This window comes from Nesoenas mayeri (genome assembly GCF_963082525.1).
Source record: "Nesoenas mayeri genome assembly, chromosome: 2".
NCBI classification, from domain to species: Eukaryota; Metazoa; Chordata; class Aves; order Columbiformes; family Columbidae; genus Nesoenas; species Nesoenas mayeri.
Window position 1 is genome coordinate 102,609,031 of NC_137543.1, and position 8,232 is coordinate 102,617,262.

The following is an 8,232-nucleotide window of genomic DNA, read 5'->3' on the forward strand; positions in this document are numbered from 1 at the left end:
TAGTGTCGCTCCAACTAATGTTTTTTGCTGGTAAAGAATATCTGTCATTTTTGTTTTGGGTCCAGCAGCAATACTACATTGCTTACGTATATGTTACACCTTAAGTTGGAGGGGAAAAAGAACCAACTCCCAGTGACAGGGAAAATATCAAATGTGAGAGGTAGCAATGGCTGTGTCTTAGACCAGGAGGGTATGTTCTTTGTTCCTTTTGGCACCATTATTTATGTAGTTTTCCTTTCAATACAGAGGGAAAAAAAATGGTCATGCTCTTCTATTTGATAAGTGCAGAACCAAAAATTCTGCATATGTTAATAAAAGTAAAAGGAGTCAACGTGAACTTCAACAGTTTTTGCTGAAGGTGGTCATTCTCTGTGTGATGATCCTGACTGATGATCCAAGCCAAACTCTAGCAGTCCTGATTAGAGATTTCAGGTAAACTATGTGCTACAGAAAATTGCATTTGGAAGGTCTGTATATTAGACTTAGCTTTGTGTCTCTAGTGAACAAGGGCTGTAGTGTGGTGTTATGCTGAAGATTTGCAGATGCCAATGCCATCTTTTTCTAAATGAGAGGCAAAACAAAATGAAGTCCTGACCTCTTGAGCTGGTTAAAAGTTACTGGATATGTTTCATCAGAAGAGGGATTTTAACCCTATTAATGAAAATCCTGGACAAATTCCAATTAATTAATTGCAGTTTATTCCTTGTGTCTTTCTGATTAATGAAATAGTGGATTATATTCTTCATTTCCATTGCCATGATGTTCTTTTACTAGGTAATTCCCTGAGATACTCCCAGCATATGCTTCACCTAAAGCAGAAAAATAATTGCAAATGGCAAAGTTTGGTCAAAAAACAGATAGAGTTTATTTCTGGGTAAAATAGGGACTGTGAGGGATGTAGGGCTTTGCTACATGTTGATCTGTGTTGAAAAGGATACTAGTAATAGATGGTATGTAAATGGTTGTGTTAGTGGTGTATTTCGTTGTGAATAACTGATTTCTCCTTGTGTTAAAAGCCTGGGATAAAATTTAATTTTATGTTTAATTAATTGAAGTCAGAGTCACATCCTAACTGTTGGTAGTAGCGTGTTTCCTAGGAACAGGGACCCTCAAATATTTCTATGACTTCGAAAGTTTCATAATGTATCCTCCCTAAACTGAATATTTTAAATGTTAGAAAACAGACTTGCATTGGCTCCCTTTTTAGTTAAACACGTTTCTGGTGAATGCTGAGTTTCTTTGTAAGAGTTTTATCAACTGAACCCTTCGGCCTGATGGATGTAAGAGATCTGCAGGAGTGACTATAAATAGCTGTTTGTAAAGTGTGATTTCCCACTCAGATTTTGCACTGTACACTGCTTTAGCAATATCTTCTCCACTAAATTTAGTAGTAATTTACTAGTGTGGAAATGTAGGCTTCTTATTAGTGAAAACAACAGCAAGTCTTCAGGTCTGAATTTCTGGGGGATTTATGTGCTGTCTTGTGTTTTCTGTGAACCTTTGAATGTTTATGAAGGTGATGATCTAAGAAGAAAAACATACTGAATTTAAATGCATCACTTTAAAAATTGTCAGTTGTTAACAGAGGAGGAATTTCAAGTTTTTAAATGCTTTTCAATAGTTTGCTTTACACAATAGTGTTATTCGTCATTTACCTGTAAATACATGAATAGTCACCTATGATTAATACTTTAGAACCAGTTATTCAAAGAGGAATAAAAAAATATTAAATAACAAAACTCCCTGAAGATGCTTCAGTTCTTGTCTTTTATGCATGCGGGCTTTACAAGTGATCAACTCAAAGGAGACTGTTTGATTTGATGACCCACAAGCATTCTCACAGCGGGCCAGGTCCCTTTATTTCGTCTTTATTTCTGAATGTTCCTCAAGTGAAGTTTCTGAGGCACTGCCCTACTGATGTACATAACAAAGAAAGTGATGTTCGTGGGATATGTTTTACTTCACGCCTTAAGTGGGCTGCATGGGTCTTCTTGTTCTGTTGCAGTTTTCTGTTGTTCACTGTAGTAAACTGAAACAATTCTGCTCTTCTTAGAATGCTTGTTATGCTCTCTGGTAATTTCTTTCAATTTTTGTGCATTTTGACAGGGGAAAGTCTTCCAGAACTATCACTTTTGAGCAGTTTAAGGAAGATCTTCAAGAACTCTCCAAGAAGCGATTTAAAGACATGAGTGATGAGGAAGCAGTTCAAGAAATATATAAACTAATTGAAGGAAAAGCACTGATTATATCTGGCACTTGGGCTTCTTAAACTTCATACAGTTGGCCTCAGCCCAATGACCCAAGTAGTCCAGATCCCTCTGCATGGCCATCTGACCCTCCAGCAGGTCAACACTCCCAGTCAGTCAGTGTCATCTGCAAGTTCAGTAAGAGTGCACTCAATCCCTTCATCCAGATCATTGATAAATAAATTCACATAGAAACTGGCAATCCAGGAGACTCCTGGAGTGTATTGAGAATAACTTCCTCAGCCAGGTAATAGACAACCATACCAGGGGGAATGCAATACTGGACCTGATGGTCACCAACACAAATGAACTAATCAGAGACATCAAGATAGGAGGCAGCCTGGGCTGCAGTGATCATGCACTGGTGGAGTTCACAGTCTTGAAGGATATGGGTAAGGAGAGGAGTAATTTGAGGAATGCACAATCCCAGGTGTTCAGGAATTAGTCAATAGGATCCTCCTGGAAAACTGTACTCAGGGACAAGGGAGCAGAAGAGAGGTGGTGGATCTCCAAGGACACTTTCCATTGAGTGCAAGAGCTCTCAGTCCCCAGATGTAAGCAATCGGGAAAGGCAGGCAACAGACCAGTGTGACAAGCTAAAGGGCAAGAAGGAAATGCACAGGCAGTGGAAGCAGGGACAGGTATCCTGGGAAGAGTATAAGGACACTGCCCTGTTGTGCAGAGACAGGGTAGAGCTGAACTTGGCAAGGGATGCAAAGGACAATAAGAAAGGCTTCTATAGGTATATCAATCAGAAAAGGAAGGCCAAAGAAAGTGGTCTGCCCCAGTGAATACAACCAGCAAACTGGTAGCAATGGACAAGCAGAAGGCCAAAGTACTCAACAACCTCTTTGCCTCAGACTTCACTGGCAAGCTTTCTTCCCACATCTTGAGTGGATGGACCTCAAGGCCAGGACAAAGGGAGCAAAGTCTCTCCATTGTAAGTGAAGATCAGGTTCGTGGCCACCTAAGGAACCTGAACATCCATAAGCCTATGGGACCTGATGAGATGCGTTCAAGAGTCCTGAGGGAATTGGATGATGCAGTTGCCAAGCCCCTTTCTGTTATATTTGAGAAGTTATGGCAGTCAAGTGAAGTCCTTGGTGACTGGAAAAAGGGAAACATTACACTGATTTTTAAAAAGGGTAGAAAGGAGGATTATATTTCTATCTAGCTGTACACCCACACAGAAGTGAGGATCTCATCGGTGAAGTGGTGGTTGGTGGTGCCTTGCCTAGAGTCACCATGAAGCAGTCAGGTTTAAAATCCATGCTAACAGGAGGAAATTTGCTAGCAAGACCTCTGGAAACAAAGAGACCAGACTACTTAGTAAGATGCCCTGGGAAAAAGCTTTTGAAGGTGCTGGGGTCCACCAGTGCTGGTCACTTTTAAAGTATCACCTCCTAAAAGCACAAGAGCAAGCAATTCCAAAATGTTGAAAGTCAATCAGGAGAGATAAAAGGCTGGCTTGGCTAAGCAGAGATCTTCTTCTAGAATTAAGGTAAAAAAAAAGAAAGTATATGGCCAGTGGCAGCAGGGTTGGGCATCATGGGAGGCCTACATAGATGCTGCTCACCACTGTAGGGAGGAAATTTGTGTGGCCAAAGCTCAATTAGAGTTGAAGCTGGACAGTACTGTGAGAGACAATAAAGAGGACTTTTAAAAATATGTTAATAGCAAAAGGCAAGCCAGAAATAACACTAGCCTCTTACTTGATGAGTATGGTCACCTCACAAACAGGGACGTAGAGAAAGCAGAGACCATCAAAGCTTTCTTCTCCTTGGTTTTCAACATCCATGATGGGTTCTGGGACCCCCAGGGTCCTGGGCTAGAGTACCATGACTGTGAGAACGCGAAACTCCAAGCCACCCCCAAACTTGTGTGGGATTTGCTGCACTAGCTAGATCCTTATAAGTCAATGGTGTCTAATGGGACTCATCTGAGGTACTTAAAGAGCTAAATGTTTAACACTGGCCCAGGAGCCTGTTTTGACTACCATCTTGTTAAGTCTCTTGACAGCAGGAAGGAGATTTGAGCTTTTAGAGCTCCATTCAACCACTCACACTGATTAATTTACTCCTGAGCGATTAAAAGTCTACTTAGGCCTCTGGAAATTTGGTTTGTATAGGAAACACTGTGTGTGTGGTATGTAAGGAGATGTGAAGGCACAAGGTCTTCTGGAATAATGTTGAGAACTGTGCAAAGAAACAATCCAGCAACACTGTCGTTCACATTGCCTATGACAGTGGTCTCTGAAGCAAATAATCTCCTGAACGGAACTCAGCTGCTGTCTTGGAGCTAACTAGATTTCTCTTAACAGAATCTAATAATGTGAGAACTACACAGTGTAATGTTCAGGTATTCAGTTTTCTGTTTATTCCTTAGCATTGCTTTGTGTAGCAGAAAGAGATACTTTAAGTTATACATAACTAAAAATGGAATTTGTTGGTCATTTTCCCCAGTGATCTGATATATCACAGAGCTCAGTATGAAATTCTCTATAGTCAGTGGTAATCTTATGATAATGGTTAAGATAGCCTGGGAAGGCTAATGAGATTAAATGTTCACATTTTCTGAAGTAGGTTGTTCATTTCTATGTCTGCATTTGTCTTGTACTTAGATGCTGTCATTTCAGGTGCACTACATTTTACTGGACTACAGGATTTTTTAATTCATTCATTTTTTCATTCAATCAACCTCTTTAACAGGTTAAATAAATATTTTATAGTTTCTTCTTCAGTTTGAGGGTCAAGTGGTTCAGTGTGGAGAGTTTTGGGCTGTCTGCTGTGAACAAGCCAGCGCTTGATGTGGCTGTGGTGCACTAGGACCATACGGAAGTAAACAGAAGCTGGTCTGCCCTCGATCCAGGCTCCAGGACGGGCACTGCCATCGTTGCTGTGCATACGGTGCCCTGCAGCTAATCACCATCGTGGGGGCGTAAGAATGACTGCAAGTGTAACCAATCGTAGCCTGTGCTAGCCGCATGGCCTTTCGGTATAGAGTATATAAGGGTTGGAAAAACGTGGTCTGGCGGACATTGATATTCAGTGTTGTTAAGAGTTCATTAAAGGGTATTGATGTTAAATGCATATTGAATTAGACTCTTTACTCTCGCTGGCCCGCCCGTCGTGCTCAAAGAGGTCCTGCTGGCAATTTTGCATTCTCCACATCGTCTCACGACAGTTCAGTGATTAAATTAAAAACAGTGACCCTTAAGACTTCTCACTCCCAGTTTCATTTAAAGTCAATTCCTTGCCCTTTTCAAACAGGGAAACAGGAAATCTGACAGGATTAATGAATTATGCTTTTTCTCACCTAGTACCAGTGCTGCCTGAGATTTGTTTAGGTCTTGTCTCCTTGGCAAGGGTTGGATGTACAGTGGGTGTATAAACATATCACCTGAGAATCATAGCTGGATCTGTCCCCTTGGATTTCTATTCTTTCAGTGAATCAGTAGTTCTGGGAAAAGCATGTAATAATATAATCTTAAACTCCCTCTGAGTTTAATTCTTCATTGTTAAATAGCCAGTATCAGATTGGACCATAGCCCAAGTACACCTTTCATAATCACCAGGATCTATATCAATCTCAGCTAATTGCATACCATTTTTTCACAGTTTTGCTATGTCTGTTGAGCTATACTTTTGGGAGGTCTTGTACACAAGTTGAGGTACACTATGCTGCTTTCAGAACATTTATGTCATTTTTTTGTCTCTGACTTATTATGAACAGATACTCTGAGGTCATATTTTTGAGATTGTTCCTATCAGGGTTCCCAGGGCTGTACTTGTATACATGTACATGCAGTTGGCCATCAGAAGAACTCTCTTTGGAAGATTTTGGAAGACTTTTCCTGAAATCTGATGTCCAGTAGAGCAGATAAAAGGTGCTGTAGAGAAAAGCATAGTGACCATGAGATAGTGGAGTTTGGGATCCTGAGAAGAGGGAGTAGGGCAGAAAGCAGGATCATGACACTAGACTTCAGGAGAGCAGACTTTGGTCTCTTCAAAGAAAGTTGGCTAACATTCAGCCATGACCCCTGCCAAGCTCCAGAGTGTTCCATCCCATTGAGCAGGAAGTCAGGCAAAAATGACGGGAGGCTTACATGGATGAACAAGGAACTTCTGGCAAAATCAAACACAAAATGAAGCATACAGAAAGTGGAAGCAGGGACAAGTAACTTGAGTGAAATAGAGAAACATTCAGCATGTAGAGATGAGTTTAGGAAAATCAAAGCCCACCTGGAACTGAACTGGTGGGGGATGTCAAAGGCAACAAGAACATCTTCTATAAGTTTATAGGTAACAAAGACAAGATTAGGGAACAGTAGGCCCACTGGTGAATGAGACAGGGAACTTAGTTACACAGGACATGGAAAAGGCTGAGGCACTGAATGCTTTCTTTGCTTCTCAATTTTTGATCACAGCAACTGGGAGAAGTGCCTGAAGACTGAAGGAAAGCAAATGTCACTCCTATATTCAAAAAGGACATGAAGGAGAATTCAGGGAACTAGAGGCTAGTCAGATTCACATTGATTTGTGGGAAGGTGATGGAGCAATTAATCTTGGAAAACACTTCAGGCACATGAACGACAAGAAAGTAATCAAGAGTAGTCTCCGTGCATTCACCAAAGGGAAGTCATGCTTGACACCCCTGGCAAACTTGTATGATTAAATGACAGGCCTGGTAGATGAAAGGAGAACAGTGGCTAGTGTCTACTGGGCCTTCAGTAAGGCCTTTGAAACTGTCTCCATTAAGACCTTCATAGCCCCTCAAGCTGTTGCCACAGGGGCTGGATGAACAGACATTGAGGTGCATTGAAAACTGACTGAATGGCTGGGACTGCAGAGTGCCAATAAGTGGTGCAAAGTCTAGCTGGATGCCTGTAACTGGCAGTGTACTCTGAATGGCGGGGTCTGTACTGGATGCAGTCCTGTTTAACATCTTCATCAGTGATCTGCATTATGGGACAGCAAGTTTTCCAATTACAAAAAGCTGGAAGGAGTGGCTGATAGTCCACATGCTCATGCTGCCATCCAACACATCGATAGGCTGGAGATATGGGCTGACAGGAGCCTCAGGAAGCTCAGGAAGGAGAAGTGCAAAGTCCTGTACCTTGGAGGAATCCTCATGCACCAGCCTGCTGCTGGACTCCCTCCAGTAATTCCTTGTGTTTCTTAAACTGGGGAGCCCAGAACTAGATGCAGTACTCCAAATGCGGCCTTGCCAGGGCAGAGTAGAGGGGGAGGATAACCTCCCTTGACCTGCTGGTCACACTTTTCGTAATGTACCCTGGGATACCATTGGCCTTCTTGGCCACAAGGGCACATTGCTAACTTGTGGTCAACCTGTCGTCAACCAGAACTCTGAAGTCCTTTTCTCTGCAATGCTTTTCAGTGGTGCTCAGTAACAGCACCAGAGGCAATGGCTACAAAGGTTCCCTCTGAACATCAGGAAACACTTTTTCACTTTGAGGGTAGTGGAGCACTTTCACAGGTTTCTCAAAGTGCCTGTGGTATCTCCATCCCCAGGGATATTCAAAAGCCACTGTTTTGGGTAACCGGATCTAGGTGGTCCTGCTTGACCAGATGACCTCCAGTGATCCCTTCTAACCTCAGCCATTCTGTGATTCTATGATTGTGTGAGTCTGCGATCATTGGAGATCACAAAAATACGAAGTCTTCCTTCTGATTATAGTCAATATATGAGCTCAAAGAGGAGGAAACAGCTTTTGCTATCAACTAAATGCTAGTGTAGAACTGTGCTGAAGAAAACCATTGCATTTCATGCATAACATTAAATACGGTTTGTATTCTTTTGTTACTTTTCCTAAATTAAATCCAAATAAATTCTTGCTGTAGAACTCAGTTCTGCAACTTTTTTTTTGTAATGCAGGCAGACTTGTCTGGCAGTTGGATGTCCCACTGAGTTCTCAGAATTAGCAGTGGCTGTGAAAAATGTATTTTTGGTGAGTCTCCTTTACTTA